Below are 9,120 nucleotides of genomic sequence, written 5' to 3' on the forward strand. Positions count from 1 at the left end.
TGCGGCACTCGGGCTCTAGTTGAAGTGCGAAAGCTCAGTAGTTGTGGCACGCGGGCTTAGTTACCCTGCGGCACGTGGGATCTTAGTTCCCTGACCAGGGATTGAACCCAGGTCCCCTGCATTGTGAGGGGATTCTTTACCACTGGACCACCAGGGAAGTCCCTATCCTTATGTTTTAACAGTTTGGGGGGTCTTCACAGAGATCCTGGATGGATTCACCTAACAGCACCAGGTAAACTTTGTGTCAAGAGTAGTGCACATCATTCCTCAAGAATTTTAAAGTAAAACTATAAAAAGATCCAGAAATTCCACTTCTGTGTATTTTTTGGAAGAAAAAAACACACTAGTTCAAAAAGATACATGCACCCTTATGTTCATTGAGCATTATTTATAAAAGCCAGTGTATAGAAGCAACCTATGTGTCCATCCATAGATGAATGGATACAGAAGATGCGTTTTATATATATATATATACATATATATATATGCACATACACACCACAATGGACTATTAGCCATGAAAAAAAAAAAAAGAGTGAGGGGCTTCGCTGGGGTTTCACTGGTTAAGAATCCACTTGCCAGTACAGGGGACATGGGTTCAAGCCCTGGTTCAGGAAGATCCCACATGCCACGGAGCAACTAAGCCCGTGTGCCGCAACTATTGACCCTGCACTCTAGAGCCTGTGAGCCACAACTACTGAGCCTGCGTACCACAACTACTGAAGCTCGCTCACCTAGAGCCCATGCTCTGCAACAAGAGAAGCCACCGCAATGAGAAGCCCACTCAGTGTAGTGAAGTGAAGCCCCCGCTCGCCGCACCTAGAGAAAAGGCCACATACAGCAACAAAGACCCAACGCAACCAAAAATAAAATAAATAAATTTTTAAAAATTTAAAAAAATAATGAAATCTTGCCATTTGTGGCAACATGGATGGAGCTAGAGGGTATTATGCTAAGTGCAATAAGTCAGACAGAGAAAGACAAACACCGTATGATCTCATTTGTGTATGGAATCTAAAAAAACAAAGCAAAAGAACTAATGTAACTAAACAGAAACAGACTCATAGATACAGAGAATAAACAGGTGGTTGCCAGAGAGGCGTAGGTGGATGAGTGAAATAGGTGAGGGAGATTAAGAGGAACGGATAAGCAGTTACAAAATAAATGAGTCTTTGGAGTGAAATATACAGCATGGGCAATACGGTCAATAACATTATAACTTTGTACGGTGGATGGTAACTCGACCACAACTAGACTTAATCTTGGTGATCATTTTCTAATGTGTAGAAATATTGAGATTATGCACCTGGAACTAACATAGTGTTGTAGGTCAGTTACACTTGCATGAAAAATTTTTAATTCAAACGAAAAGAATAGTGTGCCTCGTTACCTATAGACGCTTAGTCATACAGCAGTTCTCTAGAACATATTCATCCTGTGTGACTGTAACTTTATACCCATTGAACAACTCCCCATTCTCTCCTCCCCCACCTCTGACGATTTACGTGTGAATCTTTTAGATACGTCACATAAGTGGAAACACACAGCTTTGTCCTTCTGTGACTGACTTATTTCACTTATCGTAATGTCTTCTAGTTATATCCCCGTTGTCACAACTGGTAGGATTTCCTTCTAATAAGTCTGGATAATATCCTACGTATATACCCCATTTTCTTTACCCGTTTCTGTGTTGGTGAAAATTTGCGTTGTTTTCCTGTCTTGGCTCTGGTGGATAATGCTGTAATGAACATACAGGTGCATGTGTGTCTTCTAGATACTGATTTCCTTTTCTTTGACTATACAGGCTATGTTATCATTTATTATATTATATTACATTATATTCTATTATAGTTAATGTGCTTCCCGGATCTTGTGCTTTTCACAAATTGAAGGTTTGCGGCAACTCTTTGTCGAGCAAGTGTGTTGGCACCGTACTTCCAACAGCCGTTGCTCACTTCTTGTCTGTGTGTCCTATGTTAGTAATTCTCACACTATTTCAAACCCTCCATCAGCAAAAAGGTTACTACTCGCCGAAGGCTCAGATGATGGTTAGCATTTTTTAGCAGTAAAGTATTTTTAATTTTTTTTTGTTTCGGCTGTGCTTCACAGCACGTGGGATCTCAGTTCCCCGACCAGGGATCAAACCTGCGCCCCCTGTATTGGAGGGCGGATTCTTGTTATTATTATTATTTCTTTTGTGGCACGCGGGCCGCTCACTGTTGTGGCCTCTCCCGCCGCCGAGCACAGGCTCGGGACGCGCACGCTCGGCGGCCATGGCTCACGGGGCCCAACCGCTCCCCAGCATGTGGGATCCTCCCGGACCGTGGCAGGAACCCGAGTCCCCTGCATCGGCAGGCGGACTCTCAACTATTGTGCCACCAGGAAAGCCCTGGAAGGCTAATACTTAACCACTGGCCCACCAGGGGGGGGTCCCTAAAGTATTTTTTTTTTAACATCTTTATTGGAGTATACTTACTTTACAATGTTGTGTTAGTTTCTGCTGTATAACAAAGTGAATCAGCTATATGTATACATATATCCACATATCCCCTCCATCTTGAGTCTTCCTCCCACCCTCCCTATCCCACCCCTCTAGGTGGACACAAAGCACCGAGCTGATCTCCCTGTGCTATGCGGCTGCTTCCCACTAGCTATCTGTTTTACATTTGGTAGTGTATATATGTCCATGCCACTCTCTCACTTTGTCCCAGCTTACCCTTCCCCGCGCCGCCCCGCCCCCCCGCCCCGTGTCCTCAAGTGCATTCTCTGCGTCTTTATTCCTGTCATGCCACTAGGTTCATCAGAACCACTTTTTTATTTTTTCTTTAGGTACCATAAATGTGTGTTAGCATACGGTATTTGTTTTTCTCTTTCTGAGTTACTTCACTCTGTTTCACAGACTCTAGGTCCATCCACCTCACTACAAATAGTTCAATTTCGTTCTTTTTATGGCTGAGTTATATTCCGTTGTATATATGTGCCACATCTTCTTTATCCATTCATCGGTCAGTGGAAACTTAAGTTGCTTCCTTGTCCTGCCTATTATAAATAGTGCTGTAGTGAATATTGTGGTACGTGTCTCTTTTTGAATTATGGTTTTCTCAGCGTCTATGCCCAGGAGTGGGATTGCTGGATCATATGGTAGTTCTATTTTTAGTTGTTTTTAAAAAATAAATTTATTTATAATTATTTATTTATTATTTTTGGCTGTGGTGAGTCTTCGTTGCTGCAGGCGGGCTTTCTCTAGTTGCAGAGAGCTGGCGCTACTCTGTTGCAGTGCGCGGGTTTCTCATTGCAGTGGCTTCTCTTGTTGCAGAGCGTGGGTTCTAGACATGCGGGCTTCAGTAGTTGTGGCACGTGGGCTCAGTAGTTGTGGTGTACGGGCTCAGTGGTTGTGGCGCATGGGCTTAGTTGCTCCCTGGCGTGTGGGATCTTCCTGGACCAGGCTTGAACCCGTGTCCCCTGCATTAGCAGGCGTATTCTTAACCACTGTGCCACCAGGGAAGGCTTTTTTAGTTTCTTAAGGAACCTCCACACTGTTCTCCATAGAGGCTGTATCAATGTACATTCCCAGCAACAGTGAAAGAGGGTTCCCTTTTCTCCACACCCTCTCCAGCAGTTATTGTTTGTAGATTTTTTGATGGTGGCCATTCTGAGTGGTGTGAGGTGATACCTCATTGTAGTTCTGATTTTCATTTCTCTAATGATTTGTGTCGTTGAGCATCCTTTCATGTGTTTGTTGGCAATCTTATATCTTCTTTGGAGAAATGTCCATTTAGGTCTTGTGTCCATCTTTCGGTTGAGTTGTTTGTTTTTTTGATATTGAGCTGCATGAGCCGCCTGTATATTTTGGAGATTAATCCTTTGTCAGTTGCTTCATTTACAAGTATTTTCTCCCACTCTGAGGGTTGGTTTTTTTTGGTCTTGTTTACGGTTTCCTTTGCTGTGCAAAAGATTTTAAGTTTCATTAGGTCCCATTTGTTTATTTTTGTTTTTATTTCTATTTCTCTAAGAGGTGGGTCAAAAAGGATCTTGCTGTGATTTATGTCATAGAGTGTTCTGCCTATGTTTTCCTCTAAGAGTTTGATAGTGTCTGGCCTTACACTTAGGTCTTTAAACCATTTTGAGTTTATTTTTGTGTTACGGTATTAGGTAGTGTTCTCATTTCATTCTTCTACAGGTAGCTGTCCAGTTTTCCCAGCCCCACTTATTGAAGAGGCTGTCTTTTCTCCATTGTATATTCTTGCCTCCTTTATCAAATATAAGGTGACCATATGTGCGTGGGTTTATCTCTGGGCTTTCTATCTTGTTCTATTGATCTGTATTTCTCTTCCCTAAAGTATATTTCAATAAAGGTATGTACATTGTTTTTTTAGACACAAGGCTATCGCACACTTAACAGACTACAGTATAGTGTAAACATAAGTTTTTCATGCAAGGGTACACCAAAGAATTCATGTGACTCGCTTTATGGCGGTATTCGCTTCATTGCAGTGTTCTGGAACCGAAGCTGCAGTGTCTCTGAGCTGGGCCTGTATACCCAGAAGTGGGATTGCTGGATCATATGGAAATTTTATTTAAAGGATTTTGAGAAAACTCCATACTGTTTTCCACAGTGCCTGCACGATGTTACATTCCTGCCTACAATATGCAAGAGTTACGATTTCTCTACAACCTTGACAACTCTTATCTTTAAAAAAAATTAAAAATGGTGGGCATTCTAACAGATGTGAGGTAATATCTCATTATGATTTTGATCTGCATTTCCCGGATGATTAGTGACGTTGAGCACCTTTTCATGTACCTGGTGCTGTGTTAAGTCTTTCTAACACACACACACACACACACACACACACACACAAAGGGATAGAAGGAATCTTTTGGAAGTGATGAGTATATTACCGTGATGGTGGTGGTGGTATCACAGGTGTGTACATATGTCCTGACTCATCGAGTTATACAAATTAAACACGGGCTGGATTTTGTATATCAATTACACGTAAACAAATCTGTAAAAGCCCAGCAACAAGTGGTGTATTTCATGAGCCGGTGAATCCCAGGTACATGTTGTCTCCTCTCCCAGGGGTGAACCCAAGCTGCCATTGAACTTGGCGCACTTTCTGTTTCTTTAGTTTCGCCTTGTATTACTTTTGTGTTTCTGCATTGTTTTCGGATTACAGCTGAGTGGTTCCCCATTTGGAGCAGCAGGGATTCTGAGTTTGGCTCTGTCGTTTGAAGACTTTTGATGGTCTCTCCAAAGGGATTAAGTTTCTACAGAACTAATCTCAGTTAGGTGAGAGGTAACAGAGGATCTGGTTTGTTAGTCTTTTCTTAGTCTTTTCTGTTTGTCTACTTGGACAAGCTCAAATCAATTGAGAATCTCTTGCCCACTGGGAGGAGAACGGCTCTTTAATATCTAGACTGGTGAGCTTTTATTCCTGACTCATGTCTAAGACTTGAGAACTGAAGGTAAAAGTTCCATTCTCTATATGTCTGTGTGTCTGTAATTCAGAAAGGTCTTTACCGCTGACAGCGTGAGTATGTAATGTTTTCCTACTTCTGGATCTATTAAAGTAGATTGTAGAGTCTCTTAAATTAAAGGGTTTCTGTCCTGATTGGCCTACAAAGATACAAATGGGCTTCTAAAAATTATATATCCCTAAAATTCTCAGAGAGAAAGGAATTAGAACTTGTCACACGTTAAATGTGCTAGTAAAGTATTCTTATAGAAATCAAGTCAGGGAATTCCCTGGCCGCCCAGTGGTAGGACTCGGTGCTTTCACTGCCAGGAACGGGGTTCCGTCCCTGGTCAGGGAACTAAGATCCAGCAAGCCTCTGTGTGCAGGCAAAAAAAAAAAAAAAAAAAAAAAAATCAACTCAGAAATTGAAAGACTTCTCGTTTACATAATTTAGGTAAATCTTTGACAAATGAAACTAGTTTAATATTTTTGGTTTAATAAATATTTACTCCTATCTTAATTATCGGTATTAGGCATACATTTAAAAAAATTCTACTTGGGAGTGTTCTTCCTAAATTTATATAGGTGTGCCCATCATATTAGCTAACATTACTTCTACGTAACATTTAAGGCTATGAAAAATGTATATTTGTGTTTAACTGCATTTAATTAGTATTCCGACAAACTTTCTTTCAGCAGTAACTGTGTTTTGTACTGTGTTAGCTTGTCGATAAATTCTTTAGTTTACGTAAAGCCTTGAACTGATATTAGATTGTGTTACTTACTGGATAATCATTGGATACCGAGGTCATTTCTGAGCAAGACAGAAACCCGAAACATTGATTACTAAGCGTAATCTCCAGTTCTATGCTCTTGCTGCATGTTTTTATTTGTTCCCTAGAGGCTATGTCTGTGGGTGTGTTAATGAATGTGTTTGTCTCTACCCCTTGGAGAAGTCGTGTAAGGGATGTTTGTGGCTATGTAAAGTTGTGCTCTGTGTGTTCATGAGCTCTCCTAGCCTAAAATGCTGATGTGTGATGGGCAGTTGTCTACTATTCACTGCTAGTTTTCTTTGTGAAATGGAAGTAACTTTGGTTCAAAGTTATCATTAGTATAATGTGAATGAGACTTGACCAATAGTAATGTTATCGGCTGGAACAGAACTCAGGTTCAGCTGCTCATCGCTCAGAAGTCAGTGTTCCAGAGACAAGGGTTGGTGGAAGAAGAAAGATGCTTTATTCAGGAAGCTGGCAACCTGGGAAGATGGTGGACTAGTGTCCCCAAAACCATCTCCCAGTTGCCAATTAGAGGGAAAAGGGGTTTATAGGGAAAAGACGGGAAGTCTCTAGGCTGTGCGGGTTAGGGCTACATGCAGAGTAGCACAGTCAGCTCTGACCATGATCTTGAAATTGGTCATGCAGTGTTGTGGTCGGTGTCATGTTGATTGTTTCAGGCACAGTTAATGTTCAACTCCAGTGTTGGTTTGTTCGCATTTCCTTGAGGCCAGTTCCTGGAATTGTGCAAGCCATTGGTTCAGGTCTGCTCAAGATGGAGCAGCTTACGTCATAGCTGCAGTCTGGTGATCATACAGTTAGCTCTCTCCTCTTGTAGTGGTTTTAGTATCTGCAAAACGAGTTAGGAGTGTGTCTCTGACACTGTCACTTATGTCCTTCGGGAGGAACTAAACATCTGTGAGTGTTGTTGTCCTAATGATTAACTGCTTGAACCTGTTCTTTTGTGACTCAGGGGAGGCCTGGGAGACTGCAGCTGTTTTACAAACAAGAGGCAGGGGACATGGAAGGGCCCTGCAGGGTCCTGCTTGGTTCCAGCAGCCGAGAGGTACGACTTTGTATGCAAGATAATGAGATGTAGTTTTGTTTATTAACAGGAACAAAAATAGTTTGGTTGTAAAGTGAAATGACTGATTGTTCCAGAACCAGAAAGAGGATAGTAAAGGACACAACCTCAGTGAATATAGAAAGTTGGAGGAGATGGGTGGAAAGGGAATTTCATTTGTGTGGGCCGAAGGCGGCTCTCTTTTGATGTTTATTCCAGAGGTTTTCAAAAAAGAGCTTCTTGCTCTCTGAGTTTCAAATGTTATATCGATGCAAAGCTGGAGTTTGGTTTTCTCTCTGTAAAATGATAACTGTTTCTAGTGGAGTGTTGGTCTCCTTAATAAGTGGTTGGAAAGCTGTTCTCTAAATCTGCCTAAACAGCAGAGCTTCCGTGTCTCACTGGAAGAGCTTTCTGCCCCTAGTTCTGAATTCATCCGGCCTTATTATGTTTTGAAAATAAATGCACAGGGACTTCCCTGGCGGTGCAGTGGTTAAGAATCCGCCTGCCAGCACAGGGCACACGGGTTCGAGCCCTGTTCCGGGAAGATCCCACATGCTTTTAGAAACTAGAGCACGGAGAGAGTAAGGTCATATGAAATTTGAGATGCTAAATATTGTCATAGTTTAAGCAGTGTGAAGATTGTTGGAAGAAATTATTTGTCATTCATTCAAGCCATAAACATTTGATGAATACTTGCAAAAAATAGAAAATAAAGAAACCTCTAGAGGCCGCGAGCCACAGCTACTGGAACCCACGTGCCTAGAGCCCATGCTCCGCAACAAGAGAAGCCACCGTATTGAGAAGCTGATGTACCGCAAGGAAGAGTCGTGCCCGATCCCGCCAACTAGAGAAAGCCCACGTGCAACAACGAAGACCCAACGCAGACAAAAATAAATAAATAAATTGATACATGTATTTAAAAAAAAATGCACAACAAAATTTCTGCATTTCTGAGAAAGTTAACCTTTTTTGAAACTGTGTTCCTTTTGGTCTGTTTTTTTTTTTTTTTTTTAAGTGTACTGCCAGAAATTCCCTGGCATTTCAGGTGTTAGGACTCTGCGTTTCCACTAAGGCCTGTTTTTGATCCCTGGTCAGAGAACTAAGATCCTGCAAGCTGCGTGTCATGGCCAGAAAAACAGCAAAGACAAAATAATCATACTTTAGCCATTAAACACAGTCAAGGACCTTTAGTTCCTCCTCAAGGGCTATCGGGTAATATTCTGAGCCATGCCCTTCGACCAGCTTGGCAGAGACTGAAACCCCCAGAAGGTGGAAGAAGTTAACTGCATGCTGCCCACAAGCACGTAGACCCCAGACCAGTTGGAACCAGAAGGCTGATGATGTTGGGTCCCCGTGACCTCACCACCAACCAATCAGGAGAATGTGCGTGAGCTGATCACACACCCTGTAACCCTCTCTTCAACATGTAGCCACTTTGTCTTTTCCCTGTATGGTCCTCAAGCAAAACCTCAGGAGGGGACAGTTGGTTCTTCGGGACATGAGTCCACCTTCTCCCCTGGACTGCCGGCTTCCTCAATAAAGCTATCTTTCCATTTACCCAACACTTGTCTCTCAGTATAGGAGTCCTGAATGATGCAAGATGTGCCTCATCTTCTGTAGTTTTCTCTACATGAAAAATAATTCAGGATTCTTTTTCAGAGTTAAGAAATGTGGTTGGATAATCACAACACCATTAAGCGACACCTCGCTGGACAGCAAAGAGGCGAAGCTGACTGGTAATGACCACGCACATCATGACTGTGGGAAGACTTTCATCTTTATTGTATTTTCCAAAAAGCTGCATTGCACGGTGGTCTTTAATGAT

The sequence above is a fragment of the Phocoena phocoena genome, chromosome 15 (genome assembly GCF_963924675.1).
Source record: "Phocoena phocoena chromosome 15, mPhoPho1.1, whole genome shotgun sequence".
Lineage (NCBI taxonomy): Eukaryota > Metazoa > Chordata > Mammalia > Artiodactyla > Phocoenidae > Phocoena > Phocoena phocoena.